Source organism: Myotis myotis, unplaced genomic scaffold (genome assembly GCF_014108235.1).
Source record: "Myotis myotis isolate mMyoMyo1 unplaced genomic scaffold, mMyoMyo1.p scaffold_m19_p_5, whole genome shotgun sequence".
Taxonomy (NCBI): Eukaryota; Metazoa; Chordata; class Mammalia; order Chiroptera; family Vespertilionidae; genus Myotis; species Myotis myotis.
In genome coordinates, this window is record NW_023416357.1 from 24,921,520 (window position 1) to 24,949,315 (window position 27,796).

The 27,796-nt window shown below is 46.8% G+C and overlaps 1 protein-coding gene across 7 annotated transcripts in view; it reads left to right on the forward strand.

Annotated features, from left to right (window-relative positions):
* The window catches only part of PDZD2 (PDZ domain containing 2), a 319,250-nt gene that overhangs the window by 84,359 nt on the left and 207,095 nt on the right, over window positions 1–27,796 (forward strand). For 6 of the 7 annotated variants that reach the window (XR_004967532.1, XR_004967531.1, XM_036309067.1 and 3 more), the window contains exon 2: window positions 1,579–1,657. The exons of the other annotated variant lie outside the window; for it this stretch is intronic. The gene's annotated coding sequence lies outside the window, so the exon portion shown is untranslated. The remainder of the gene's footprint in view (window positions 1–1,578; window positions 1,658–27,796) is intronic. 7 annotated transcript variants of the gene reach the window in all.

A 27,796-nucleotide genomic window follows, 5' to 3' on the forward strand; every position in this document is an offset into this window, starting at 1 on the left:
ATCCTGCTAAACTGCTCTCCATCTACATATTCTCCCTCAAGATCCAAAGACCAGGGTGAGAGCACCACGCCTCCACCCCCTCGTGAACTTGAGTCCTGGCAGTCCCTGCTGTGGCTAGGATGGAGGAGCGTGGCCATGCCGGGTGGCCAAGTCAAAGACACAATGTCCCCTGAGGCAGGACTTGGAAGAACCCTTAGTGCAATGAATAATCCAGTGAATTAAGCAAACATGAAGGAACAAATAAAAACACCACTGTATATATTTTAGAATTTTATTTTGTGTCAAATCAGAGTCAACAAGCACCAGCAGGTTATAGGGTATTAAGAATATATTAATGGCAGCTCCCAGGGGCTATGACAGCTTGCTGGCGGATTGTTGACACTGCACAGTCTCAAGGAAAAGTCTCCAAGTAAAAGCGAGTGGTCAAGGTGGTTTTGTTGCGGGTTCAGCCCAAGCCAGGACACCGCAGTGAGAGTCATGTCCAGGCAGCCATTCCCCACCGGCGGCATCAGCTCTCAGTCCCTTTCTTTCCTGCTGAGCTGCCAGCTGTGCTGGGCTGTGTTCCGCAGGCCCCACACAGGGTGGGGGATCAGCGGGGCCTGTCAGCCAGCCTTGCGCCCTATAAAGTGCTCTGGCTTCTGAGGGGGAATTAGCTCTTGTTTTTATTGCTCTGTTAATTCCAGCTCCTGTCTGTCTCCCTAATTCATTCCACATGTCTGGTCCCTCTGCCCACAGCAGTGACTGCCCGGCGGGGGGCTCATCTGTCTTGTGCATCTTGTCCGCCAGTCTGCTGGCAGCTCTGTCCAGGAGCCCTCTAGGTTCTCAGGCGCCTCTCCCAGGGGGTGTCCCCTCCTGCTCTCGATCACACTGCATTCTAAACTTTTCAAGGGCCTGGGCCTCAACTTCTTTTTTTCTTTTCTTTTTTCTTAAGATCTTATTATGATTGATTGATTTTAGAGAGAAAGGAAGGGAGAGGGAGAAAGAGGGAGAAACATCTATGTGAGAGTGGAACATCAATCAGCTGCCTCCTGCAGGCCCCTACAGCGGGATCAAGCCTGCAATCCGGGCATATGCCCTAACTGGGAATCAAACTGGCCACCTCTCTGTACATGGGACAATGCCCAACTATTTTATATCTTCTCTGCCACTTAGCAGGGCTCAACAAATTTTGTTTAATCAGTTCGAGCACCTTGGAAGGCTACCTGCCTTAAACCACACCTGGCCACCGCTGGGAAGCGCAACACCTTAACCTTTTCCCAGTAGAAGTGGTTAGGGTTGGGCAGCCCTTCAGCACAGGACGGTGCTGAGTGAGGGGATGTCCCAGAGCTGGGCAGACACAGGGAGCCTGGAGAGGAACCACGGAGGAGAGGGCACACCTGGGCACGGCATCAGTGTGGTTGTACCACTCCTGAGTTGGGGAGGGCCGACAGGGGAACGGGGACATTATGGGAGGGCGATGGGAGTGCCCAGGACAGGGCTACTTGGTACAAGCCCATAATCACGTCATCTTTAAGTTGAGGGTCTTCCTTCCTCCCGCCCCTCCCCATCTTAACCATCTCCTTCATCTTCTCTCTGTAGAGGCAGAAGGGCAGAAAAGGCACCCCCAGGAGGATAAATGTGTCCATTTCTGAATCTACCCATTTCTTCCCAAAGTATGGTAAGTGTGTGGTCCCTGCCTTAAAAGCAAAATGGTAGAGTCATCAAGTATCAGAGAAAGAATTCTGCTCTTCCCCAGCAGCCTCCCACCTCTCCCTCCCGCGTGTTCCCTAGTTACAGTGTGTTCTGGTCCTGCCTGCCTATGTACCCCACTCCTTCCTCCTCCTCCTCCTCCTCCTCCTCCATGTCAGTGTTTCAGCAGCTTCTCACCCTTTCTGCTGTTAGCTCTGCCCCAGTTCTCACCCCATTAGTAAGACTCTTACAACCCAAGATGGGCGAGCCCCCACGCCAGCTCTTCTAATCATGGCCCCCACCTCCCTTTGTCGGGGCCCACCCACTCCCCACTTTCTTACTCACTGCTGTTATTTCTGGGTGCCTGGGAGGGAACAGCCTGAACTAGCTGCTGCAGGATCGATGTGTACTGGGACCACCCTACTCATGTGTTTTAGAAAGGATGCGTTGAAAAGCTGGTAGTGCACACATCCTGGGTTCATCCAGGAGGCTTCAGGGGGGCGTGGGGCTTTCTAGTGGGAAATAAAAAGATCAGCTCTTTATTCCTCACCCAACAGTTGGGAGTAGCCTGATGTGCTGGCCCTCTCCTGATGCCCAACCTGTGGCCCGTATGACTGTTAGGTGCTTTTAAAAAGGGCGGGAGGGAGAGTATAGTTTGTGAAAAGACAGTTAAACCTGAAATCTCTACTGAGGGACTTCTCGGGTGCGTTCATAGGCTATGTTTGCTGAGGGCAGGGACTCTGTCTTTGTTGTTTATTCCCATGCCTAAAAATGACCAAAAGTGAGTATACGTGGCATGAAATCCCAAAAGAGATATGGTTTATGGCATCTTCCAACCTTAGGGCTCTGCATTTGCAAAGCATCCCCTGGGAGAGGCTTGAGGGCACCCTGCTCTAGGTGAGGGAGGTGGAGGAGGGATGGGGAGGGTGTTTCTTGGCCATTATGTCATCTTTTTAAGGAAGCAGACCAGAAGTAGAGGAGGGTTGCCCTTACTGGAGAAAGTGGCCACTGGGGTAGTGGCTCTTATGTTGAACCTCAGGCACAATTGCATTAAAAAATATTTGTACTGAGCATCTAATGTGAACTCACTGCAATTCTTAGGTAGTGTTTAGACAACATGCTAGGCCTGAACAATAGTGAACCAAACACAGTTCCTGTGAAATAACTTTAGGAGTTTCCATGAGACAGGCCTGGAGGGATGATCAGGAGCAACACAGGCAGTATGTGATTGGCAGTCAAGGAGTATGATGCCAACAGTAAGCGCTATGAATAGCTGAAATAAGAGAGAAATTGGACGTGCCTAGGGTTATCATGAAGACATTTGGGAGAAAGTGGGACTAGAGGTGGATGTCAAAGAATGGAATGAGTATGATTTATAGAGCAATAGAAAGTCCAGTGGAAAAAGGGGGAGGAGCCAGGCCTAAACGTCCAAAGTTCGGTGTGGTTCCTAGATATGTTAGGTTGGAAGATACAGCGGAGTCTCCCACTGGAGATGTCCTAAAGGTACTTGGAAATGCTATGTTGAAGTTTGCATGAGAGGTCTCAGAGAAAAAAACGAGAGCTAGGGGCTCAAAACTGCCCCTGATACTTTCTGGCATTCTATCTCCACTAGGGGCAGTAGAGGGATGCTGGTGTCTATAGCTCTGGGAAAGCAGGAAGGCTGAGTTTGTGCACAAGGTGGAGACTATGAAGCAGACATGAAAGGATTAAGTATATGAGCCAAAGAGACCTTATGGAAACTTTGTGAATCAGAATGTCTGGGAGCCTGGGCGTCTGGATTGCAAACAGGCATCTGATGGGATTCTATGTACATGATCCCTTGAAGACCATGTCTTTTTGCTGACCAATCTCAGGCCAATCAGTTCAATGTTACAGGAAAAATCCCACTTAAATATCAGTGGTCTATCAATTCATGCATTCTGGCTGAATATGCACTTTTGTACTTTCTGGAGGTGGATGAAATTAGTTAACTCATCGTAATTTTTCATGGTACCAACAGTTAACTGAGAGGTCTGGGCAGTTGTGTTGAGGCACCCTGGCCAACTGATATCAGACAAGCTGCTGGATATCTGTCATGGGAGTCGATGATTTTTAATTTTTAAAGTCATGAGCAAAATAATAGAATAGACCGTACTGACATATATATTTTAAAGACCAGAGTGATTTAGCAGCAATGTCATACTGAAGTGATGACCACATTCTCTTGATTGTATGTTGGGGTAAGAGGTGATCTGAAGGCCCTAATATGAGTGTCAGGGCCAGACTGGGGATCTGGCACTTGGAAATCACTGACATAATAGCGAGACCTGGCAGATAGAGTCCAAGAAGCCCAGGCCATGGGCCAAAGTTAGAAGTCAGTACCAGCAGGCATATGGACAAGGCAGGGTGCTGGGGGTAAGGCAGGCACATAATTGAGCAAGACTAATTCTCTTGTGTGCAGAAGATACATGAAGCATAAAATTCGTCATTTTAAAATATAATCCGGTGGCATTAAGTACATTGACAGTGTAATGCAACCATCGCCACTATCTAATTCCAGAACTTTTTCATCATCCCAAAAGGAAACCCATACCTTTGAAGTTCCTCCCGGTTCCCTTTCTTTCCAACCCCTGGCACTAATAATTTGCTCTTTGTCTCAATGGATTTGCGTATTCTGAATATTTCATATCAGAGGAATCATGCAATATATGGCTTTTTATAACTGGCTACTTTTACTTAGCATTTTCATCTTAAGTGTCATCCATGTTGTACCATGTATCCGTATGTCATTCCTTTTCGTGGTTGAGTAATATTCCACTGTATGGATATTCTGCATTTTGTTCATTCATTCATCAGTTGATGGGCATTTGTATTGTTTCTACCTTTTGGCTGTTGTGAACAGTGCTGCTAGGAACATTTGTGTGCAAATTCTCTTTACACACCTGTTTTCCATTCTTTGGGATATATACCTATGAGTGGAATTGCTGGGTCATATGATAACTCTGTGTTTAACTTCTTGAGGAACTGCCATGGACTATTTTACATGACCCCCAGCAATGTAAGAGAGTTCCATTTTCTCCACATTTTCACCAACGTTTGTTTGACCAAGACTGATTCTTGTTGTAAGAGTTTCACAGCCACATGCTTCTTCGAGGACCAGGGGCTGCCCCCAGTGGGTCAACCTTCAACTGTCTTCAAGACCCAGATCTCTGTGATGCTGGTCTGACAACTACCATGATGGTAGTTGGACTGATAGGAGAGCAAGCTTCATGAAGTTCAGTTACTCAAGCTTAATTCATGACTCTGCACTTATAATTCACAACCTCCACACTTACAGGGGATCCGCCTTCTGCACAGTCACTCCATCTGATGCCGGCTTTTCCCTCCCTGTGGTGTGACTGTTCAACACTTGAACTAGTTCACAGTTGTGTATCAACTTCCGTGGAAGCCACGTGTCATGTGGTTGCTGAATGCAGCTGGCTGTGTGCCGTCATTGGCCACAAATCAAAGCTCATTAGATGGAAGCAGTAAATAATATCAGGATTGGGGAGGGAGTCCTGAACTTGAGAGATAATGCAGTCTGCTGTCTCTTGTGTCCTTCCCACCTGGGGTGTTCTCCTCAACTGTTTAAACTTGGCCTGACATTTATAGGCATTTTTCAGGCCTCCTCCCCCTGCTGGCCCTTATCCCTCTACCACACACTTCCCCTCAGCAACGAGCAAACTGGGAATAATTTGACTTAAAATCAAGGTGGAGCTCAGTAGAGTGGATAATTAAGAATGTGGTTTCTTAAAGCACTTAAGGAGTTATGAGAAATCAGAAATGTGTTTTTCGTTTGAATAAGAGTTAGTGGTCTGTGAGGGCAGGGACTGAGACGTCTTTATCTGTGTTCTCGGAAGTTGAGAGGCTCTGAGAAGAGCCCTCAGTAACTCTTAGTGTCAGGGTGAACCCTGCCCGCATCAGTGTGACCTTGCTCCTCCCCATGGAGCCCCCCATGCCAGGCGCTGCAGCCATCCTCTGGCCCTGCCACCAGCCATCAGGCTGACCTACATCCCAAGGAAAGCAGTCCCCAGCCTTCCAGGCCAGTCCCCAGCATGCTGCATGCCATCCACTTCAGTCACGGAGCTCTGCCCTTACACTATTCAGTTTCTTGATTAGAGCAGACCAAAAAGAAATAAACTCACCACCCCCTTTCCACAGAGAGAATGCTGTTCAGGAGCTGGCCTGGAGGGAGAGAACCAAGAGGGAACCAACCACTGGCCAATTCTTCATATGAATGTTAATGACATGTGTGTGCTCTTAAGTGTAATTTGAAAGTAGGAACATGGGAACTTTGAGGAGACCAAGAGGGAGTAATGTCAGTGATGGTGGACTAGGAAGCCTCTGACCTTCCTGTCCCCACGGGGACATCGGCTCAACAACTGTACGCGGACGGAGTCCTTTGTGAGAAATCCAGTTAAGAGGTTCCTGCAAGCCAGTAACTCGAGACCAGCCCATTGAAACTGTCATGGGACTGACTACAAGTTGGAAATAGCCAACTGCATGCAGTCCGTCTTCAGAGAATTTGGACTTATAGGAAAGGAGACATCCCACTGATAGTAAAATATACACCAACGTGTAATAGGTGCAGCAGAGACCTCACTGAAAGGAGGATGGTCTGGCCGTGGAATTCTAGGGAGAGGGGCATTAGGGAGACGAGTGACAGAAGTCCAGGGCGGGGACCTGCTGTCCACTCCTTCAACACTTCTGCTGACGAGGACCAGAGTGTCAGCCCAGAGAGGAAGCCACTCTGCTCTTCTCACTCCCAAACAACCCCCCCCCCCCCCCCCTAATTTAGAGTTTCAGCCTTCATCCTTACACCCTAAACCGAAAATTGGGAAAGGACTTTTTATTGTTTTAAGTGAAGGATTTTGAAGATGGTGATTTAAGTTATAATGAAGATAAAGAGCAATTTCCTGCCCACCGCTGCTGTCTCTCTTTTCCCCTTCCTCCCCCCTATTCTCTGAAAAATGCAGCTCGAGAAAATCTGACCCTGGGGAGTGGCGGATGTGAGAAAGCTGTGCAGCCTGAGCTGAGAGGCAATTAGCTGTCCCCAGCAGTCTCCGTGCAGGCAGAGGCGCGTCCCCAGGCAGGAAGACATCACCGTGATTTAATTCTGTGCTGGCTGGTTTGCTGACAGCGTGCTGTGTGTCCTGAGGCCCCATAAGAAGTGGCTGGCCAAGACTGAGGTCACCACTTTGCCCAGCTGGACCGTATCTTTGCAGTGACCAAGGGTCAGTGAGTAAGAAAGAGAAGGCCTAGTGGGCTGTGACTTTGAATATATAGCCAGCCATGAGCTGTTGCTCAAGAGTCGAATGGGTAAATTAAGATTATGCCCGCTTGGGTTTTGCTGGGCACTTTCTTTATCTTGTTGTTGTTGTTTTTAAAGCCCGAACTTTATTTTATAGTACTATATCCTGTAATGTGAAACTCGTATATCTACATCTGAAAGATGATAATAAATAAATATAAAAAACTCATTCCTTGGTCAGATGAGTTTTAACAGCTCTGGGTTAAGCTTAAACAGGTTTCAGTGATCCGGGACTCATGAGAGACGGCAGTAGGGATGATGACTTTAAGAAGAGTGTGCCGTGGACAGCGATTTTCACATATGTGATCAGGGAAGCCCTTTTCCGGAGGGTGGCTCTCGAAGGCGTCTATGGTAGAAAACCGTGGCTGCTCAGTGCCTGCTCTTCTGGTCAAAGGCCTTGTCTGTCTCAGTTGGCTTTTCACACTAGATGACTCAGTATTGTGTATTCATTTCTCTTCTGCGTGCTGGGGGTGGGGTGCTTTGTTTTTGTTTGTTGGGTTTTTTTTTTTTTTTTTCAAGAAATTGACCCATTTTGACAATGTTTTATTTTAAAAATCCATCTGCTAGCTTGAAGTAAGAGGAGGACTATTTAAAATTTCAGCCCAGCCAGCGTGGCTCAGTGGTTGAGTATAACCTATGAACCTGGAGGTTCATGGTTCGATTCCTGGTCAGGCCATATGCCCAGCTTGTGGGCTCCATCCCCAGTGTGGGGAATGCAGGAGGCAGCTGACCGATGATTCTCTCTCATCATTGATGTTTCTATTTTTCCCTCTCCCTTCCTCTCTGAAATCAATAAAAATATATGAAAAGTGCCCCCCCCCCCAATGAAATAAAATAAAATAAAGGTTTCAGATAGCCTTATATCACCTGCTGTTTTAACACTGAGGAAACGAGGCTCAGAGAGTGAGAAGTTGCCGGTGACCTCACTCTCGGCCAATCAGTGTAGGGCCGTGTGGGAGGGCAGTGTAGTCCTGACTGCTAGTTCAGGGTCCTTCTCCTTCGATCCTGAGGACATGGCTCCTGGCTTGTCTCCTGTTTGCTCTTGATCCATTCTTCCTGAGAGGATTTATCCAGGTCCCTTATGCCAACTGTTGTTTAGCCATTTTCACTTTGTCCAGTTTTGAGGAGAGAGATTCTTTGCCAAATAGTTTTTGGTAGCATACCTGAAGGCGGAGTAATAAATTGGGAACAACTAGATCCACTCTTTGGAACACCTTCTTCCTGGCTAGTCTACCTTTTCACCTGTGAGGTCAGCGCTTCCTTCCAGAGTTGTCATTGCATCCAGAGGCCGGGCCAGCCAATGGCAGGAGGATGGGTGGTGCCACCTGCATGGAACTGGACCTGGAGTTAGGTCTCTGTCCACCAGGTGAGGTTTCATATCCAGGGGGACCAGCAACAGCACGCTGTGGTGCAGACAAACAGCTGGCACCAGAGTCTCCAAAGGCTGGTGGAACTCAGTGGCGGGCTGGCTGGCAGCTTGCAGCTCATCCCTGCCCGGGTGCGAGACAGAGCGGGATTCCAGATGCTGAAACTAGCAAGAGATAGACGAGGCTTCAGTGGGTAGAACTAGGAGTGTAATCAGAACTTAAACAGGAAGGAGGATAAATTGATGCCACTGAGCAGCTCTCCTCCAGTTTTTGCTGCTAAATGTCACAACTGCACTGAGAAATACACATGGTGCTGAGCAGGGACCAGGATGGGGGGCCAGAGGGAATCACATGGGCACATGTAAGGGGAAGGGAGAGGCAGAGGCTCTCACACATTCCTGAAAGGTGGGACAGTGGCCGTTTTGTTCACCTTTGTGTTGCCTGAGCACAGTGCTGCCTCAGAGGTGCTTGGTAACTACTTTCTGAATGAATGAATGAATGAATGAATGAATGAATGAGGACTATTTAGCAGTAGTGGAGATGGAATTACGGGAGGTGATACTCAGGAGCCGACCCAGCCCTCACATTGCTGAAGGCCGTGCAGCTGGTGCTCCATACTCTGGCACAGTGACTTTCCGGACCCCGTGAGTCCGGCTCATGTCTGAGTCAGTGTTGAGCAGACAGCCTGGATGTGGCTTGAAGCTGCACTAACCTGGTTAGAAGCAAACACAGTTGGGTCCTAGCTGCAAGTCTGTTTCTGTTTTGGACATTGTATTGGGTAAGTGTTGAGCGGACTTTCTCACCTCACTGAGGATGAAAGGGAAGCTTTGGATGAGAACCCTAGGGCCAGAGGTTGGGCCAGCAGCAACATTTCAAAAGTCACCAAGCAAATGTTTACCAACTATAAGTTGTAGTTTGGAATTTCACTCTTAGAAACGGACAGCAGATTAGACATGAAAAAGTGCAGAGCCTCCAAGGTAAAAAGAGCGGGGAGAAGTCAATATCAACTTAATTTTGAATAATAGAGCCAGGTTTCCACCCTCGCTGGGTGCTTGGTTTTTATCTCTAAATCGTTCCTCCTGATACGTAAAAAAGACCCTGTTGTGTGCTGATTCACTGAAGAGTTGGAAGAAGGCAATTAATTTTTAATGCAAAAATGCAGAGTTTGGATGTACCTGAGTGGGTTTGGAGTCGGGCAAGATTCCAGGCCGCCCGGAGCCTGCGGTCCCAGGACTGGGCTGCGCTGAGGACCTTGGGAGGCACTTTGCTCATCAATAACATCGTGATTCCTGTTGATGAAAACTTTCACACAGAGTGCAAATGCCTTTCCAGGGACCAGACCTGGCTTTTTCTTTCATTGTTGTTGTTTTTTTTTTTTTTCTTGTGCTCAGTGAAAGTCTCTCATGAGTCCCACAGCGGAGTCTTTGTACCTCCCGTGCCCTTGTCGGTCATTTCACCAAGACTCATGTGCTCTGGCAGGCCGAGGCGGGCTCTCCTTTCCCGAAAGATGAAAAGCATGTCACTGAAAATATTAGTCAGGCTCAAGGAAAAGCTTTGTGAGTTCTGCATAATCACAAAGAAAGAGAAAGTAGGTCACATTTGCAGCCTGTTCTGTTTGTGAAAGGAAAAGAAAAGAGGATGAAGAAGAAAGTGTCAGATCATTTAGTTTTATCACAGCTTCTTATGCCAGCCGATCTGTGTCAGAGGCTCAGGTCTGACACCATCTTTACACCCTGGGGCTCCCACCGGCTTGAAGAAAGTCTCCCCAGGCGGGCTCAGCGAGCAGGGGCGCCAAGGCCCGCTGGATGGGTCCCTTGTGTGTGCTTCAGAGCATTTGATTTGCAGCTGAATGGCAGGCATTTAGACTTGAAGAGAGTGTTTTGGGGGCATCTCTGGGGTGAGGGGATGCATCCTGAGAGTTGCAGCCTCAGGTAACACTACAGCACTCCCAGGTCCCAGTGCACTGGCTGCTGTCGGGTTAGGAATTGGAAACAGGACTGGATACTCAGATGGTCCAGAGGAGTCAGCAACTCCCCTGATTTATAGGCCTGTGGGATGTCATGGACCAGGCCAGATTCCTCGAGAGAGGTGCGAATAGCAGTGGCCACCCCAGAATAGCCTGGTACAAAGGAACCTAGTGGCTTGGAGCACTCTACACACTTGCCTGCAGAGGGAGGCTTCTGTGCAAAGTACCAATGCAGGGTGGTTTCCCAGGGCTCCAGCTTTCTGAGATTCTCAGTGTCAGAAAAAAGTCAAGGAGCCATGAATGGCCTCAGCTCCAGGTCTTGTCTTCTGTTTTTTCACTTTCGTTTACTTACAGTTTTCATTTGCACCTTTTTTTTTTGCTGAAGTTGTAAAATCTGCATTTTGTGTATGTGTATGTAAAGAAGAGTGTACGGTTATTAGAGAAGCTTGCTGTTGAAGGAAACACCACAGTGGTGCAGTTTGTAAAGGGAAGAATTTTTTCGTTGTGCAAATAAGTACAATTTAATAGAACTGCTTGGGGATGAGCTTTGAGGCTAATGTGTTTGCTGTTCACCACTTGGGAACCTCCATGACAATAGGTGAAGTTCTGCCCCTCTGGATGGGACAGGAGAGGACATAGAGAATGACATAGGCATTGTCTCTCCATGGGAAGATTGAGGACTCTTGGCCGATCTCAGTGTGTGTGCATATTGCAGTATACTTTGGTGCTTATCTTGTGTGTAGCTACCTGGTCTTCCTAGGTTTTTCATCAGCATCTTTAGTCACACTGAATCAGACAGACTGTGCGCGGGCATTAAGTATTACAGTGTGTTACACCCCAGGTGGATAGGGGTTTTTTGGCAGTTTCCAGGACCACCAAAGTCGATACAGCCCTGCGTTGTGTGGAGAGGCAAAGGCTGTGGAGGTAGCACAGGGTCTGGCAGGCCTGTTGCTGGATTGGCCCGAGTCCATGGACAGGAACCTAAGTCAACTAGGAGGCGGGTACAGGTAGTGGAGCCAGGTCCAAAATTGAAAACGATTAGATCATTTCCTCACCGTTAAAGCAGGGGCTGTGGTAGACCAAAAAAATGGGAGTATGTCACGAAGCCAAGGTCATCTGCCTGCCAAGTTTAAGGACGGTTGAAACCAGAGGGGATGTGGGCGTAGTGGGATGACCTGGCTCCTCCACTCACTTCTGCCTGAACTTTTCCTCCTTGGGCCTCAGTTTCTTCAACCTCTTAAATAGCATGGTTAGATAGGATGAGTAACTTACTTACTTTTTTTAAGTAGTGGCCATCTGCTCCTGGCCATGTGACTTTGGGCCACTCACTTGGGTTTTCTGTGCTGGGCTGATGTCTGTTAAATTGAGAGAACACCTAACTGTGAACTCTTTTTTGAAACAAAATTTTGATAAGAAAGCACAATGGGCAAATCAAATAAAAGTGGGCGTGCTCCAGTCAGCACTGGGGACTGCGGGGAGGAGCCGGACTGGGCACTTGAGCCCCAGCTACTTACATATCTAGATGGTTCCTTGACCCCCTGACAACAGCATCTAAAGATACTGGATTGGATAAAAATTTTAAAACTCTTCTAGCTCAGAAGGTTGGTCAACAGCTGCCTTTTTTCTAAAGCTCTCCACGATTTCCCAGATACTTTTGCCTGGAGGGCAACCCCTCCTGTTTGTAGAAGGGTCCTATCTGCACAGGGTCAGGCCGCTCTGTCAGTCACAGGCCAGCCAGATGTTTCTGCAGGCCAGCTGAGTAACCTGAGCAAGGAGGCCCTTGGCCAGAGCTGGACCACACTGGGCACACACGCCGTCCACTGTCTGCTTGAGGAGGTACGATGGAATGTTAGACAGCCCTTCCTGACCTAGCCTTCTCGTCTTCCCGTGAGGCAGGGGACTTTGCAGGCAGCAGGTGGGCCTTGAGATTCAGTCTGTGGAACTACTAGGAAGAATTGAAAGTGGTCAAGAGGCAACACCTGCAATAATTTCAGCATTTACACAAAGTTTCCTGTACAGGCAGTATGTGGGAAGTAGGGAAAGCTGGTGGAATCTTACCTTCCTGTAGAGACCATAAACTGGTTCCAAAACCAAGTTAAATTAGGGTTAGTAGCCCCCTTTCCGTTACTCCAAAAGGCTGTCTTGGATTTCTTTACTCATGAGAAAATGGGAGCTTGAATTTTATTCTAACTACTAGAGGCCCAGTGCATGGAATTCGTGCACTGGGGGTGAGGTGGTCCCTCAGCCCAGCCTGTGCCCTCTCGCAGTCTGGGACCCCTCGCTCCTTTCAGCCCGCCTGCTCGCTCCTTACAGCTTGACTTGCTGCTCCTTCGCACTGCCACGGAGGCCGGAGAGGCCCTTGCCAATGCAGCTGCACTCACCAGCCATGAGCCTGGCTTCTGGGTGAGTAGCGCTCCCCCTGTGACAGCACACAGACCACCAGGGGGCAGCTCCTGCGTTGAGCATATCATAACGGCTGGTCGTTCTGCCATAACGGTGGCTTAGGTTTTTTTGTTTGTTTGTTTGTTTCTTTAAATCTTTATTGTTCAGATTATTACAGTTGTTCCTCTTTTTTCCCCCCATAGCTCTCCTCCACCCAGTTCCCACCCCACCCTCTGCCGTTACCCCTCCCACTGTCCTCATCCATAGGTGTATGATTTTTGTCCAGTCTCTTCCTGCACTCCCACACTCCTTTCCCCCCAAGAATTGTCAGTCCACTCCCTTTCCATGCCCCTGGCTCTATTATATTCACCAGTTTACTCTGTTCATCAGATTTTTTATTCACTTGATTTTTAGATTCACTTGTTGATAGATGTGTATTTGCTGTTCATAATTTTTATCTTTACCTTTTTCTTCTTCCTCTTCTTAAATAATACCTTTCAGCATTTCATATAATGCTGGTTTGGTGGTGATGAACTCCTGTAGCTTTTTCTTATCTGTGAAGCTCTTTATCTGACCTTCAATTCTGAATGATAGCTTTGCTGGGTAAAGTAATCTTGGTTGGAGGTTCTTGCTATTCTTTACTTTGAATATTTCTTGCCACTCTCTTCTGGCCTGCATAGTTTCTGTTGAGAAATCAGCTGACAGTCGTATGGGTACTCCCTTGTCGGTAACTGACTTTTTTTCTCTTGCTGCTTTTAAGATTCTCTCTTTGTCTTTTGCTCTTGGCATTTTAATTATGATGTGTCTTGGTGTGGTCCTCTTGGGATTCCTTTTGCTTGGGGTTCTCTGTGCTTCCTGGACTTGTAAGTCTGTTTCTTTCACCAGGTAGGGGAAGTTTTGGTGGCTTAGGTTTTATTATATAAATACTGTTAGAAATTTAGGGTCCCACGAACTGTTCAATATAATTGAGAGGGAAAACCCCTGAAATTCAATATTAATACTTGGGTTGTTGTCCCAGCTCTGCTCTGGGGTTGTTGTCCCAGTTCTGCTCGATGTGATTTTGGGCTAGTCAGTTGGGCTTTCTGTGCTGGGTTGATGTCTGTTAAATTGAGAGAACACCCAACTATGGCAAGGATACAGTGATATTTCACTAAGATGTGAAAGGTTGAGAGTGGTCATCCTGTTCAACAAACAATAGGAATGGCCAATGTGCGGCTAGTGAAACCTGATATGAACACCTGGAGAGATGATGTTGTCCCTTCTACAGAGCCTAGGATCACGTGAGCTGAAATTCCTGCTGTCCCTAGCTGGTCATTGCTCCTCTGTTAAGCCACCAGTAATAACAGCTTTGCACCCAGGGAAGAGGACCCTAAGCCACAGTGCCACTGCTGAGCCTCATGTGGGCTCTCTCCACCTGTTGCCTGGAGTCTGTTCTTATTACCAGGAGTTCTGTCTACCTGGGGGTATCTGAGTACTTTGGGATTTCAGCACCACCCTCTGCAGAGAATAAAAACCTAGGAGGCCAGGACAGGAAGAGATTAAAAAAGAGGAAGGAGGGTACAGGGGTGAATCAGACAGCTCAGAAGGGAAAAGAAGGTTGGTTTTTATACATTGAATTCATGTTCACTGTAAAAATTAAGAAAGAAGATTTAAAAGTACTTGTTAGTCTCACCACCTAGAATCAAAAGGGTTACTTCCTGACTTTTTACACACACACACACACACACACACACACACACACACACTATTGTGTATATAAATAGACCCTTAAAGGAAAAGGTCATACTCAGTGGTGTGCTGGTTAGTGTTTAACAAACCAGGGAGAGGCTGTCCTGGTTTGCAGCATTTGCCAATTTCCATGGTGTAAATGTTCCCACCATGGCTGATTTCAAACTACCAACGCTGTGTCAACAACTTGCAAAATTCCTGAAAATGTGATAATCAGCCATCAGGAACCAGCGAGAGCCAGCTCCAGTACACCATTGACCAAGTTTCATCCTATTTCACTCTTCTCCCTCCTAGCATAAGTCTTTATGCCTAAACTTTTGAAAGCTGTCTTTATCAAATTAATTTAAAAAATTATTTTTCAAGTAGGGTTTACATTCATTATTTTGTCTTAGTTTTAGGTGTACAGTATTGTGGTCAAGGGGGGCCCTTTGTAAAGTATATGACTGTCAAATTACTTTTTGAATTAAAATTGTTTCCCTTTTGGAATCGAGAGTTGGGTCTTAGCCTGTTCCAGTGATTGTAAACGTTGCCCTCTAGTTTGAATTTATCTGTTTCTCTTGTTCCATAGATCCTTATATGAGTAGGGAGTGGACCTATACTTTATTAGGTGGCAGGAATAAAAATGTAGTTGGAAAAAAAGACAGATTAATGCGATCAAGCAAAAGAGTGTGGTGGCCAGGAACTGAGTCTGCAGTCCATTATCCCAGGACGGATTTGACTTAATAGAGGCAATTTTCTCCTTTGCAGCTCCTTCTCCTGGCCCCGCCAGCTCACTTCTATACTTGTCACACTTTTCCCCTGGCGTTTCTGATGGAAATTGGCCCCCCTCCTGTCTGTCTGATGAGAATCAGGCTGCAACTGTTTGGCCCACAAATAACCTCCTAATCATATCCATGTTTTCCTTGTTGAATGGGAGCTTTGGGATATTGCAGGGGGAAGGGGGAGTGAGAGCTGCACTCGCTAAGCAGCAGTGTGTGTGTGGCGTCATCTCCTGCTTGGCTCTGGGGTAATGTGTTGGCCTCCCTAAGCTGGTAGACTGCTGGATCTGTGGGAAGAGTTGGCTAGGTGGAAAAAGTGCTGGGTGCCAAGGTCTCCCACACTGGAGTTTTAATTGCCTTAAAAGAGGCTGAGCTTTATGAGTTTCTGATATCAAACTTGGCTCTCCCAGGCCCAGTGAGTGGAGACAGGGAGTTTCCAACTAAGACTTCATAGGTGTGGGAAGCAGGTTGCTGTGGGTGGGCGCAGGGAAGTAGGGAATCCATTGTCATAGCAAGAAGGAAAGACATGGCCTTTCCCTCTACTCATGTCCAGTGTGAACAGAGAATGGCAAGAAATCTGGTTTGGATCCCTGACAAGAAGGTCAAGTTCAGACGCCTGGAGTGTAAGAGGCAAAGGACAGAGCCAGCAGGAATAAGGGACCTCTCAGTTGGTTAAGCCCCCTAGTCTCTCCAATCCCCTGAGTCATCTTTGATTGCTCTTCTCTATCCCTTACCCACCAATCTGCTTCCAAGTGGTCACCTAGACTGGTCAACTCTGCCTCAGAAATGGCCCAAGAAGCTACCTCCTTCCCTCATCCCACTGCCATGGTCCAGGCAGTCATTATATCCCACCTGAGCTATGAGAACAGTCTGCCAACTGGCCTCCCTGTGGTCTAGTCTCACTCAATCTGTATCCCTACACATACAATTGTTTTAAATCAGCAAAATAATATGTTTTAATAAGCACTTAGGAAACCCAGAAATTTAAAGGTTCAAAAAAACCCCACTCATAGCCTTAATTCCCCGACATGAAATCAGCTATTTCAGTGAATATCCTTCAGAGGTTATTTTCATTCTTAAACACAATTGATAATCAAAACCACTTTATAACCTGCTTCCTCACATATTATGGTGAACATTTTCTGATATTGATAATTTTCTAAAATGAAATCCCAAATCTGGTTGCTTAAATAATCCAGTAAATAAAACCACCACCAATTAAAACCCATGACCTACGTGAGGAAGGTCAAACTCCTTGGAGCAGGAGAGAAGGCTAAATGTGCTCTTGACACTAATCTCCCGCCCACACAGACCACCCTTGCACACCCTCTTTGCCACTCTCATTCTCTTTGCATAAACACACTACCTACATGTTTACTCTGAGAATTCTGTACAAAGTGGCTTGTGTAAATAACTCCCATCTCCCACCGTTCCCACTTTGTGAATTCTTCCATTCTTTAAGATTTATCCTAGGTTATTTATGCGTCTATCCCTAGGAAAATTAGGAATCTCTTGAGAGCAGAAACAGAACTGACTCAGTTTGTATTTTTAGCAACTCGTGGTTATGCCTGGCACGGGGCAGTAGGCACTCAGTAAATATTTATGGAATGAATTGGCCTCGATTTGGTATGTCTGTTTTCATCCTCTTGCCAGTTTCACGTGTTTGTTTTGTTGGTGCCCATGGTTCATCCATATTGTATTTTCTTTTCCTCCTTTATATGTTTCAGTCTTGCTGTCCTGAAATAAGAGCTTCTGGCCTAAAGCCATCCATGACTTTAGTTTTGCCTTTGCTGGTGGGTTGAAGATGTTCTTAGTTGCTGGTGGCTTTACTGAGAAGCGAGCTCAGTTTTTCAGAGTCGACAGCCCAGAGTCAGGCCTCCAGCCCTTTTCTGAAGAGTTAATTTATAGGTTTACGAAAATGTATGAAACAGGAGAAGGCAGTGTGAGTGGAAAGTGGGAATCCACCCTCAAAACCAGGGGGCTAGCTCAGCACTCATTGGGGAGGGAGGGGGTAGGAAAAGTCAAGTGCATGAGGACAGAGTGGGGTGTGCCTGAACCAGGGCTCTGAGAGTCTGCAGTTTAAAACTGCCCGAGGGACTCAGCTCTCTACCTTTGCCTTTTGCTCACAGATAAACCGCGTCAGGCAATCAGACACCAGGCGCTGTTTCGTATGGTTCTGGGGATGCTTAAATATGAAGATTTTGCCAGAGGGATGAGTACATATAGGTTTATTTTAAACTTATTTTTCCTTCCCCACCAATCTACTTCCAGGTGGTCACCTAGACTTTATCAACAAACATTAAACTAGAGTTATTTTTATTAAAACGTGTAGAAAAGGGAAGCTAGTCAATTTCACTCCTACTATGGGTACTAGCTCTACAGAAATAAGGATGAGCAAATTTATGTCTCTCCCCCCCACCCCACCCCCTCACCCCAGGTAGAAATAGAGGCAGGTATGTCCACCTTTATTGCCACAAGTCTCAGAAGTTTAAATTTTCATGTCTGCTTTACATTAGCTTTTAATAGGCACTCCAAGCACAAAACCACATCTATAACAGCTTGTTCTCTGGATGCAAGTAATAAAAATCCAACCCAAACTGGCTTCAACAGAAGGATGTTCACATGTCATCAAGGTCCCAACTTCATTTTTCTCTCCGCTTGTGCCACCTCAGCATTATGCACCATCAGGCTGGTGTCAAGATGGCAGCAGCGACGCTAGACATCTGACTTTGAGTGACATCCAGAGGAAGATGAGGGACCATCATGTCTTGGCAGTTTTTTTTAGGAGTGAGGCAGCATTTTCCAGAAGAGCCCTGGGAGGCAAGTCTCATGACTCACTGGCCAGTGCTGGGTCACCTGCCCACTCCTGAAACCATTGCTTGCAAGGGAAGGATGTTTCCATTGATCAGTTAGGCCAGTGGTCGGCAAACTCATTAGTCAACAGAGCCAAATATCAATAGTACAATGATTGAAATTTCTTTTTAGAGCCAAATTTTTTTTTAATATATTTTATTGATTTTTTACAGAGAGGAAGGGAGAGAGATAGAGAGTTAGAAACATCGATGAGAGAGAAACATCGATCAGCTGCCTCCCTGCACATCTCCTACTGGGGATGTGCCCGCAACCCAGGTACATGCCCTTGACCGGAATCGAACCTGGGACCTTTCAGTCCGCAGGCCGAGGCTCTATCCACTGAGCCAAACCGGTTTTGGCTAGAGCCAAATTTTTTAAGCTTAAACTATATAGGTAGGTACATTGTTATTAATTAGGGTACTCCTAAGGCTTAGGAAGAGCCACACTCAAGGGGCCAAAGAGCCACATGTGCCTCGCAAGCCACAGTGTGCTGACCACAGAATTAGGCCCACCTTTAGAGCTGAGGATCGATGAATCCCTGAACAAAAATAAGAATTCTGTTAGGGGGTTAAAAAGAGGGAACGGATGCTGGGTAGACAGTCAATAGTGTCCTCTGCACCTCAAAATAAGCTGTAGAATTGGTTGCCAACTGTATAGTGATTTTGAATCAGTTTCAGCTACTCACCTTTGTTCAAATAAAATCTTACCCAGAGGAATAGACAAAACTGATAAAATCAGAGCAGCTTTGTTTGTAAGCCTACAGGAGGATACAGTCCTAGGATCATGGTATGACAATCCCCAGAGATTACCTCTTGTGTTCACGTCAAACACTTTTCTCTTCCTTATCTCCTTTCTTCCTAATGACGCAGTTCTGTTATGCGGGACAAGAGGCCAGCCAGCCAGAGAGGACCAGCATTTACAGAGTCCAGGCAAGCAGGGCCATTCAAGAAAGGCAGCTGGGCTGGGAGCAGCAGGTTTGGGCACATGAGACCAGAGGCTGCGATGACAGGGAGCCGGGAAGAGCAGTTCCTCTGAGTGGGCTGGTGAGCTATTGTCCCAGGGCTGACTCATTCCCTCTCCGCCTGCAGAGTGTGGGTGCCCTGGCCCACGGCTGAGAGTTGCATCCAGGAGGGAGTGAGAGGCCTGCTGAGGCAGGGCCAGAGATTCTGGGTGGATTACTCCACAGAGGGCGGACACGGCATGCAGGTCAACCGCTCTCAGGGCTTCATTTTTGGATGGGGTAGGTGTAGGGTTGCCACATAAAATATAGGCCACCTAGTTAAACATAAATATCAGATAGACAATTGTGCCACGCCAGCACGAAGAAGGGTGATCCCGAGTGAAAGGATTAAGGAAAGACAGACAAGAGAATAATAGCTGGGTCTCGGTGGGACGCTGCTCCCTGATGAGAGACAACAACGACGCCCACAAGCCGTGTCTTTATTTTATAGCAGATGTCACGAGGCAAAGTAGGGGCGTGATCACGTTGTTTACAGCATTCTCATGAGTTTCAACCTCACTCAACTACATGTACTCGAACTCTATCACAAGGCACGTGGGGCTACGTGTTCGGACCATAGGTTCAAGCTTACAACCACAGCCGTTGGTTATGATTGTGCTGGGAGGGCCCTGCCCTCCAGCTGGGACTTGCACGTGGCAGTGAGAGGACCCTGTCCTTTCATTAGTCCGAGGCTTGAACCTGGCCAAAACACCGTAACCGTGCCCCACAGACAATAACATTTTAATCTAAGTATATCCCGAATATTGCATGGGACATACGCATACCAAGACATACTGCGATATTTGGGACATACTTATACTAAAACATGTCTTATTATTTATCTGAAATTCATATGTAACTGGGCACTATGTGTTCTGATTTGTTAAATCTACCAACCTTGCAGGGGTGGGAAATGAAGGGTCTCCTTAGCATGAGGATGTTAGAGCTGACTTTCTCCCCGGGTCTCCATTCTGAGTCATAGAGGGGCCAGCACCTCTCCTTCCACCCAGCCAGTGGTTTCTAAGGCCCTGTTACATCGGCCTTCCCCGAAATGCGGGTGTCTGAATGGCCTCCAGTGATTCCGAGGCTCTGCTCAGCCTGGGAAGACTGGTTCAGGGTTTAAGTTCCTGAGGGTAAGAACGTCACTGTTTATTGTACTCGATAAATATTTGTTGAACGAATGAGTGAATGAATGAATTATTCCTCCCTGAGGAATCCATATGGGCGTAACCAGTGTTTATCTTGTAGAACCCAGGAACCCCAGAAGCACAGGCGCCTCTCTCTTTCCTTTCTTTTCTGGTCATGAGACGCGTGGGAAAGGGCCCGTGTGGAAGGTGTAATGGAGAGACTTGGAGAGCCGTGGGTTGAGAATGACTAGACGAGCAGGAGAGAACAGGGCCAGCACTGGGGCCCGCCAGGCAGGGGGCAGGAGCATCGCACGGGGAGGTAGGCCAAGTTTTTAATCACCTCCTCGGGCAAAGAGACTTATGATTCAGGTTGAGAGCAGGTCTTCAGTCCTTTTCACAGGATTCCTGTAGAGCCTGACTTGGCACCGTCCAGGCGCTCAGCTTCCAGGGGGCAGTGATGCGGAGCCTGCCGGCAAAAGACCAGGGTGCCTAAAGCCTGTTGAAAATGCTTCAGCGGAACTCGGTGGGTGGCAGGTAATAGCCATTTTTGTTCCTGTTGGTAATTCCCCAGATCAGCAGGGTGCCTGGGGGCGTCTGTTTCCCACAGCGTCTATCTCCGCAGGCTTAGCCAAGTAAAGACTAGATTTCTGTCCTAAACCTTTAAACCCATAATGGGCCCGACTGGCTACATGTCCCCCCAATAGAGACATGCCCTAGTGCCTACCTTATCTCCAATGCAGAGAACGCTAAAGGTTTTTGTTTCTTTGTTTTTTAAATTCCAATTTCCTATTTTCCTGGCAAGAGGCTTTGCCTGCTGGATGAGAACCTGCTTCCAATCTGAAGTGAGTTTTTGCCGACTGACACCACGGGCACCTAGCACTCTGTGGACTGAATCGGGGGCCCCTCTCAATCTGTTCCCCCATCTGTGTCACAGTGAAGGGGTGGGCAGCCACAGGGCCGCAGGGCCCTGGGAAATGCTGGAGCTGTCTGCAATTTCAGCGGCATACGGCTCCTCAGCAGGGCTGGGGCCAAGAGTGGTCACGAGAACATGGACTCCTCTGGCTTTTCCTTGGTGGCTCTGGTTCTGCCCCTCCTGTCCTGCCTCTCGCACGCTGCCCCGGGGAACTGTTCTGAGCAGGTACGAGCTGCGCTGTAGAGGCCCGCTGTGTGCCCGCTTTGTAGTTCCTGCAGTTTTGTTAAATCTGGAAGGTGTCCTTGGTCCTTGGGGGCAATAGTGAGACCCTTCCCCACAGCCCTGAACTTAGAAACACAGAAGACAAATTGCTGTGTTGAGAATGAAACTAGGAAATACCTCACACGTGGCTGAATAGTCAGCCCCAGAAATGACCAAATTAAGAAATTGTCCATAAAACTAATAGAATCCAAAACTGGAATTAGAGTCATCTTAGGGACGAGGGGCTAAAATGTGATCGTGCCCGTAATTCAGAGAGTAGAAATGGACACTCACTGGTGCCGTGGTATGTAGTTTGGAGAGAGGGGTGTGAACAGAAGCGGGGTGGAGTTCGTGCAGAGAGCAAGAAGGGAAAGCTCCAGGAACCAGAAGTTGGCGATGCCTTTTCGGGTGCTGTCTAGCGCAGGGGAGTCTAGGCTAAGTGGGCAGTGCCCTTTGCAAAGCCCAGGCTGCAGAGGCAGAGACTGTGCCTCAGCGGGGGCCCCCCTGTGCTCACCTGGTTCTCCTTGTCCTGAGGTTTGCCTTCCTCTGCGTCCTGCCTGCAGAAGCAGGCATTGATCAGGTCGATGCAAACATCCTGCCCACTTAATAACTGTGTTTTCAATGGGAAATTAATGAGCGAGCCTTCTTGCTGGTAGTAGTATATTCACTCTGGAGAGGCAGGTGCTCTTTCAACGTGCAGGCAGAATTCATGTTTCTGAGCCTGGGAGCCTGTAGACCTGGATGGTGGGAAGTCAACCAAGATCAGGGTCTCCTTGTAGCATCTCCTTGACCTACCAGTGGCCTTCCTCAGCCACACCTTTTACCTACACACAGTCCCCACACATTAACATTGACACAGCGCCAGCAGGGTCTTAAAAGATAGTGGGTCCAACCTCCTCATATCTGGGGACCTCTCACCAAGGGCATCATGGCAGTGTCCGGAGTCGAATCTCAATTTGATGATTTCTAGCCTAGTTCCTTTCCGTCTCTGCCATCTCATCGCACTTTCTCTCTGCTGTATTTCTCTCCCACCCCTTTTAAAACTAAGATGGAGCACGAGTAGCTGTGGAGGCCATTGAGAGTGCGGGGACTGGTATCTCACACTCCTTCGCCATCTTCCCTTCTCCTTCATTCTGATTTCCTGCCTGGAAGAGGTCAGATGAGGATTCTCTGTTCTCTCACTCCCATGGACTTGGACTTGCCTTCTGAGGATCACTGTCTGAGGTCTTTCCCACAGGGAGGTCTGGGAAAATGGGATGCTTCTCCGAGAGGCCCAGGGCTGGACCTTTGTGCTCTGTGATCCCTTGGTTTCCTCTGAGGATACTCTCTCTGCACCAGGCGCTCCAGCCCAGGGTCCTGCAAGTGGTGGGGAGGTGAGGGAGTGGAGGCCGGTCTCTGCACAATTCAGGTGCTTGCCAAATCGGAGCATCTGTGGGGCCTCAATGGGAACACCGGATTTCCTATTGATTCCTCCTCCCTTCTTGAAACCTTGGTTCTTTCTGCTGCACCAAAGACCTTTGATTCTGTAAGATATATTTCTTCTTGCTTCTGGACGAGCTAAACGCTGGTTCTAAGCACGTGAATGTAAAACTACCCCAGGGGCCCCCTTCCTCCCTTGTCTTGGCAGATACTCAAAATCTGATAAAGCAGTTTGGCCCATCTCTTCTGCAGTTTAAAGCTTCCATGTGTTGTGTATATGCTTCTTAATGAGGCTAGTGACTCCCTCCCTGACTTGCTAACTCAGCTCCAAAGTCCAGGAAAATGCTGGAACTGGAAGGAAACTTAGTAGAATCACCTCATTTGGCAGATAAGGAAACTGAGGCTCAAAGATGTTAAATGATTTGCCTGGGGACCTGCAGTTAGGTAATAGCAGAGTATACTGCTGGCCATTAGAAATATTTGAGTCATTCTTAATTAAGGATGAGGTCAGAGCCTATGCAGTTACATGCTGAGAATTCAAATACAGTTAAGTGGATTATTTACCCAAAAGCCTAAACACCGGAAGCATCTCAACAGCACAATTGCTCTGAAAGGAACACTTGTAAAATATTGTAAAATAACTATTTTTTAAACAATAACTCTAGTCTAATTGAAGAAGAACTTATTGTAATGCATGCTGTATGTTGAGGGCGTGATCTCTAGGGTTGCGGATGACAGATTGGTGGCATCATGGCTGCCCAGTCCATACAAGGTGAACAGGAAGGTCACATTAAAATGGGCAACCACGGTGACCTCATGATTATCTTGCTGCTGACACCGAAGCTGTGATTGTCTCAGCCAATTACCCACTTGGTAGATAGCAACTGCTTCAAAGTATTAAATTGGAAATTCACAATATAAACAGTACCTCATAAATGCCCTCTTTCCCCAACATTATGTTCCTTTAGAACTAAGATACCGAAACTCCAGGAACCTTATTAGTCCAGGACTGGCCAGATCCGGAGTAAACCATCTTAAACTGCACACATGCAAACTTGCTTCCGTATCTGAAGCCATAGCAAATGTATTTTACAAAAATGTAGGAAACAAATGGTGTATAATCTTCATTTTGATGTTCTGGTCTCCATCTGTTTTCTTGCACTCATCTTGAGAAAGAACATGCATGATGTCTCATGAATTTTTTAATTTCTACTCATTCCCGTATTTTTGTTACCTGGATAAATGATTCATGTTTTAGCAAATACAATATCTTCAAGTATTAGATTTTCAAAATAGCTGCCACATCATCCTTTTTCATTTCGTTCAGGTTTCCCCCCTGTTTTTCAAGGGTTATCAGACCCAGAAATGGAAGGATCTTGGTCTTATATCACTGTGCATTTCTCTCGTCTGTAAAATTGAAGGCTGGATGCAGCAATCCCTGAGGTCCCTTCGAGGTCCTCACCTTCTGGAATTTGTATGGGAACACCTTTCTCATCCCCTAAAATCCCAGCATAGACATTGGAAAGCTGCATATTCCAGAATTCATCATGTGCCCCCAAATGTACCACATCGTCGCCCTTCGCACACTTTAGTTAACGCTCTCTCCCCCCAGCCCCCATGGGCTCTTCGTCTTTTCCTCCCCAGCCTAGTGCAGTGCCTGGCACAGTTAACCCTTGTTGCATGACATAAAGGCTGGATCAAATTCTTCTGTCTCATATGCACAGCCATCTGGTTAGTCTAGAGTCAGCCATGTAGATAGTTAAAACTTAGCCAGTGCCTTGCTTTTCCAAAACATAAGCCAACCTAAAGGAGTCAGTCATTCATATTTACACTTTCTCAGGCAGTGGTGGCTTTGTCTGTAACACCTGGGACTGCACAATGGTACTAGTAAACCATTGCATGAATTCATGTGTGCTTTTAGCCCTTTAAGAAACATGCCCTGATTTGTTTTTAAAATATAATTTGTATTGATTTTAGAGAGGAAGGGAGAGGGAGAGAGATAGAAACATCAATAATCAGAGAGAATCATCAATTGGCTGCTTCCCACATGCTCCCTACTGGGGACTGAGCCCGAAACCTGGGCATGTGCCCTGACCGGGAATTGAACCGTGACCTCCTGGTTCATAGGTTGACACTCAATCATTGAGCTACACCAACCAGGTGCCCTGGGTTGTTGTGTTGTTGTTTTTTATTGCTGTTTTTGGTGCCCCCAAATCAAAGTAGGAGCTCAATAATAGCTGTGAATCAACAACATTTAGCCCTGCCAGTGTTGGTGAAATGGAGTCAGATGCCCTTGTTTTACAAGGTGGTTGTGAGAGTTGGAGGAGAGAATAAGATGGTGGGGAAGCATCCAATCCAGCTCACTGGGGGCATTTCCACACCCGTCATCTCTCCTCCTCAGGAAGCCAAGCAGGCTCTCACCTTGGAGTATCTGCCCCCTGTCAGAGAACAGCCTTCCCACAAATACTCTCTCTCAGTCTCATTTATTCAGGTCTCTTCTCAGAGGGGCCTTTTCCCCCCTGCACCCCCTGCTCCAAATCCCCCGTCACTCACTAGCTTCTGACATGACCACAGTCATAGTTCTCTTCATCGTACAAATTACCATCCCACATTGTAGCATTTTACCTTTACTAATTCATCATTATTTCATGAAGGTTTGTAGGAAGGCTGTCTGTTTTGTTCAGGGCCCAACAAGTGATGGGCACTCATTCAATGAACCTCTGTTGAATAAATGACTAGTAGGTATTTAATCAACACTTTTTTTCTTTTAAAATGTGGAGCATTTTCTAAAAGTCAAAAGAGGAATCCAGTCCAGAAGGGAGGAAGATGAGATGAAGGTTTAGGAACTAGGAACTTAGCAGAGGTCAGCATAGGAGGGCGGCAAGAATCCAGGACACTTCGAAAGAGGGAGTTCGAACAAGACAGCCTACTGTGCATCTGACTCTGAAGCGAGGTCTGGATAACTGCGGTCAGGTTCAAGGCTTAGCCTCTGCATTTTGGGCGATTCAGCCTGTGACTTTGGGCAGATGATTGGTTTCACTTAGTTCAGGGTTTCCTGGCCATTTTCATTCTTGTCTCCCTCTCTTCACCCCAGGGAAAAGATTTTAATGTATTTAAGTTAAAATTAAAAATTAAATTGAATTCTCTTGAACACAGAAATTAAATACTAAGGAGTAAGATTTTTTCCCCCCCAGATAGGACTGAGCTTTGTGAGGTGGGGCACTGACCTTTAGAATAGCTAAGACTTTTTCAGCCCCCCCATCCTCGAACTAGTTTCCACCCCCTCGTGAGTAACATCTCCCTGTTGTGAGTGCACAAGTTAGCTGAAAGGGGACCCAAGAAAGTTGGTTGACATTAAACACAGTATCAATTACCTTAGTAACAGAAGCATTTATTTTGAATGCTAAGGCTGTCAGTTTCAGGCTACTCAACATTAATTTAAATTATCATGGCTGTTTGCTTGGGATGAGACTAACTGGAAAATTATAAATGATAGAAGTGAGTGGGACCAGGCCTCGGACCTCCACGTCCACAGTTCTGCTCGCTGTTGACGTGGATTGATCTTCAGGATGAGAGGCTTTGAGACCGTTGGGGGGGCAGCCAAATAGAGATGTCGGTATCTGTAACCATTTGCAGCGTTCTGTCCTTCTGTATCATCTCTGGGTCAACGTTTTGTTCACTGGAATGTTTTGTGGATATTGTGGAAGAACCAGACTTTACATACTGTTGAAAAATTGTGCACCTTTTCTTATACCCTGAGTCATCTCAAATTATTGAGATGGATCGGAATAGCTCTACTTCCCTTGTTTATAGAAAATCCCAGGAAAAGCCATTTATAGAACAGGGGCCTGGAAGGATTACCGGAAAATTTCCAATTATAGGTATGGAGTTGAAAAGTTGTATAGCCCATGAACATCAAAGTAAGACCAGTTTGGCTCAGTGGATAGAGCGTTGGCCTGAGGACTGAAGGGTCCCAGGTTTGATTCTGGCCAAGGGCACATGCCTGGATTATGGGCTCGATGCCCAGTAGGGGGTGTGCAGGAGACAGCCGATCAATGATTCTCTCTCATCATTGATGTTTCTATCTCTCTCCTTCTCCCTTCCTCCCTGAAATCAATAAAAATATATATTTATATATTTTTTAAAAAGTAAAAGCTGTGGTCCTTGAGGGTGTCTGTACACTTGAAATAATTTTTCATTTTTCTGAAAACTCCTTCCCTGCCCTCACCATACTTAAGGCCAGAGGGTGGGCTTCTGGCACCATATGGGAAACTCATGACTCCATCCCCTTGGCCATAACTGGCTGGACGACAGATGGACAATTGCTCCAAGCTAAGCCAATTAGCTTTGCTCCTCCAATGTGTCATTTGACAACTTTTGAGTTTCAAATTATAGAAAACAACTCAACATAGCGTTCATTTTCATTAAAAGGTATGGGGTTTTTTTTTGTTTTTTTTTAGTTCAGTTTTTCTTTACCATTTTTCTTTCTTTTAAGTAGTTAACTTTTAAAAATGGAATTTATTGCAAGGATTGATACAGTCTTTCAGATTGAGGGTCAGCACTGCATCCCCCATCCAGGATGGCTGCAGCTAAGACCAGGATGGCTGCAGGGAACCAGAGCGCCCTCTTTCCCTAGCCTTGCACCTTTGCCTTCTACTGATCAATTTTATTTCTTGGCAAGATGGCCCTTTTGCTACTCAAGTAACACAGCAGGTAAGATATTGCCATCCACAATCCCTAGTTCACAAGTTTTAGTTCTCACCACACACTTGAGAACTGTCAGCCGTGGGTAAACTACGGCCCGTGGGCCGGATCCGGCCCGTTTGAAATGAATAAAACTATTGAAAAAAAAGACCGTACCCTTTTATGTAATGATGTTTACTTTGAATTTATATTAGTTCACACAAACACTCCATCCATGCTTTTGTTCCGGCCCTCTGGTCCAGTTTAAGAACCCATTGTGGCCCTCGAGTCAAAAAGTTTGCCCACCCCTGGCTAGATCCTTGTTCTCTAGGCCCTGGGGCT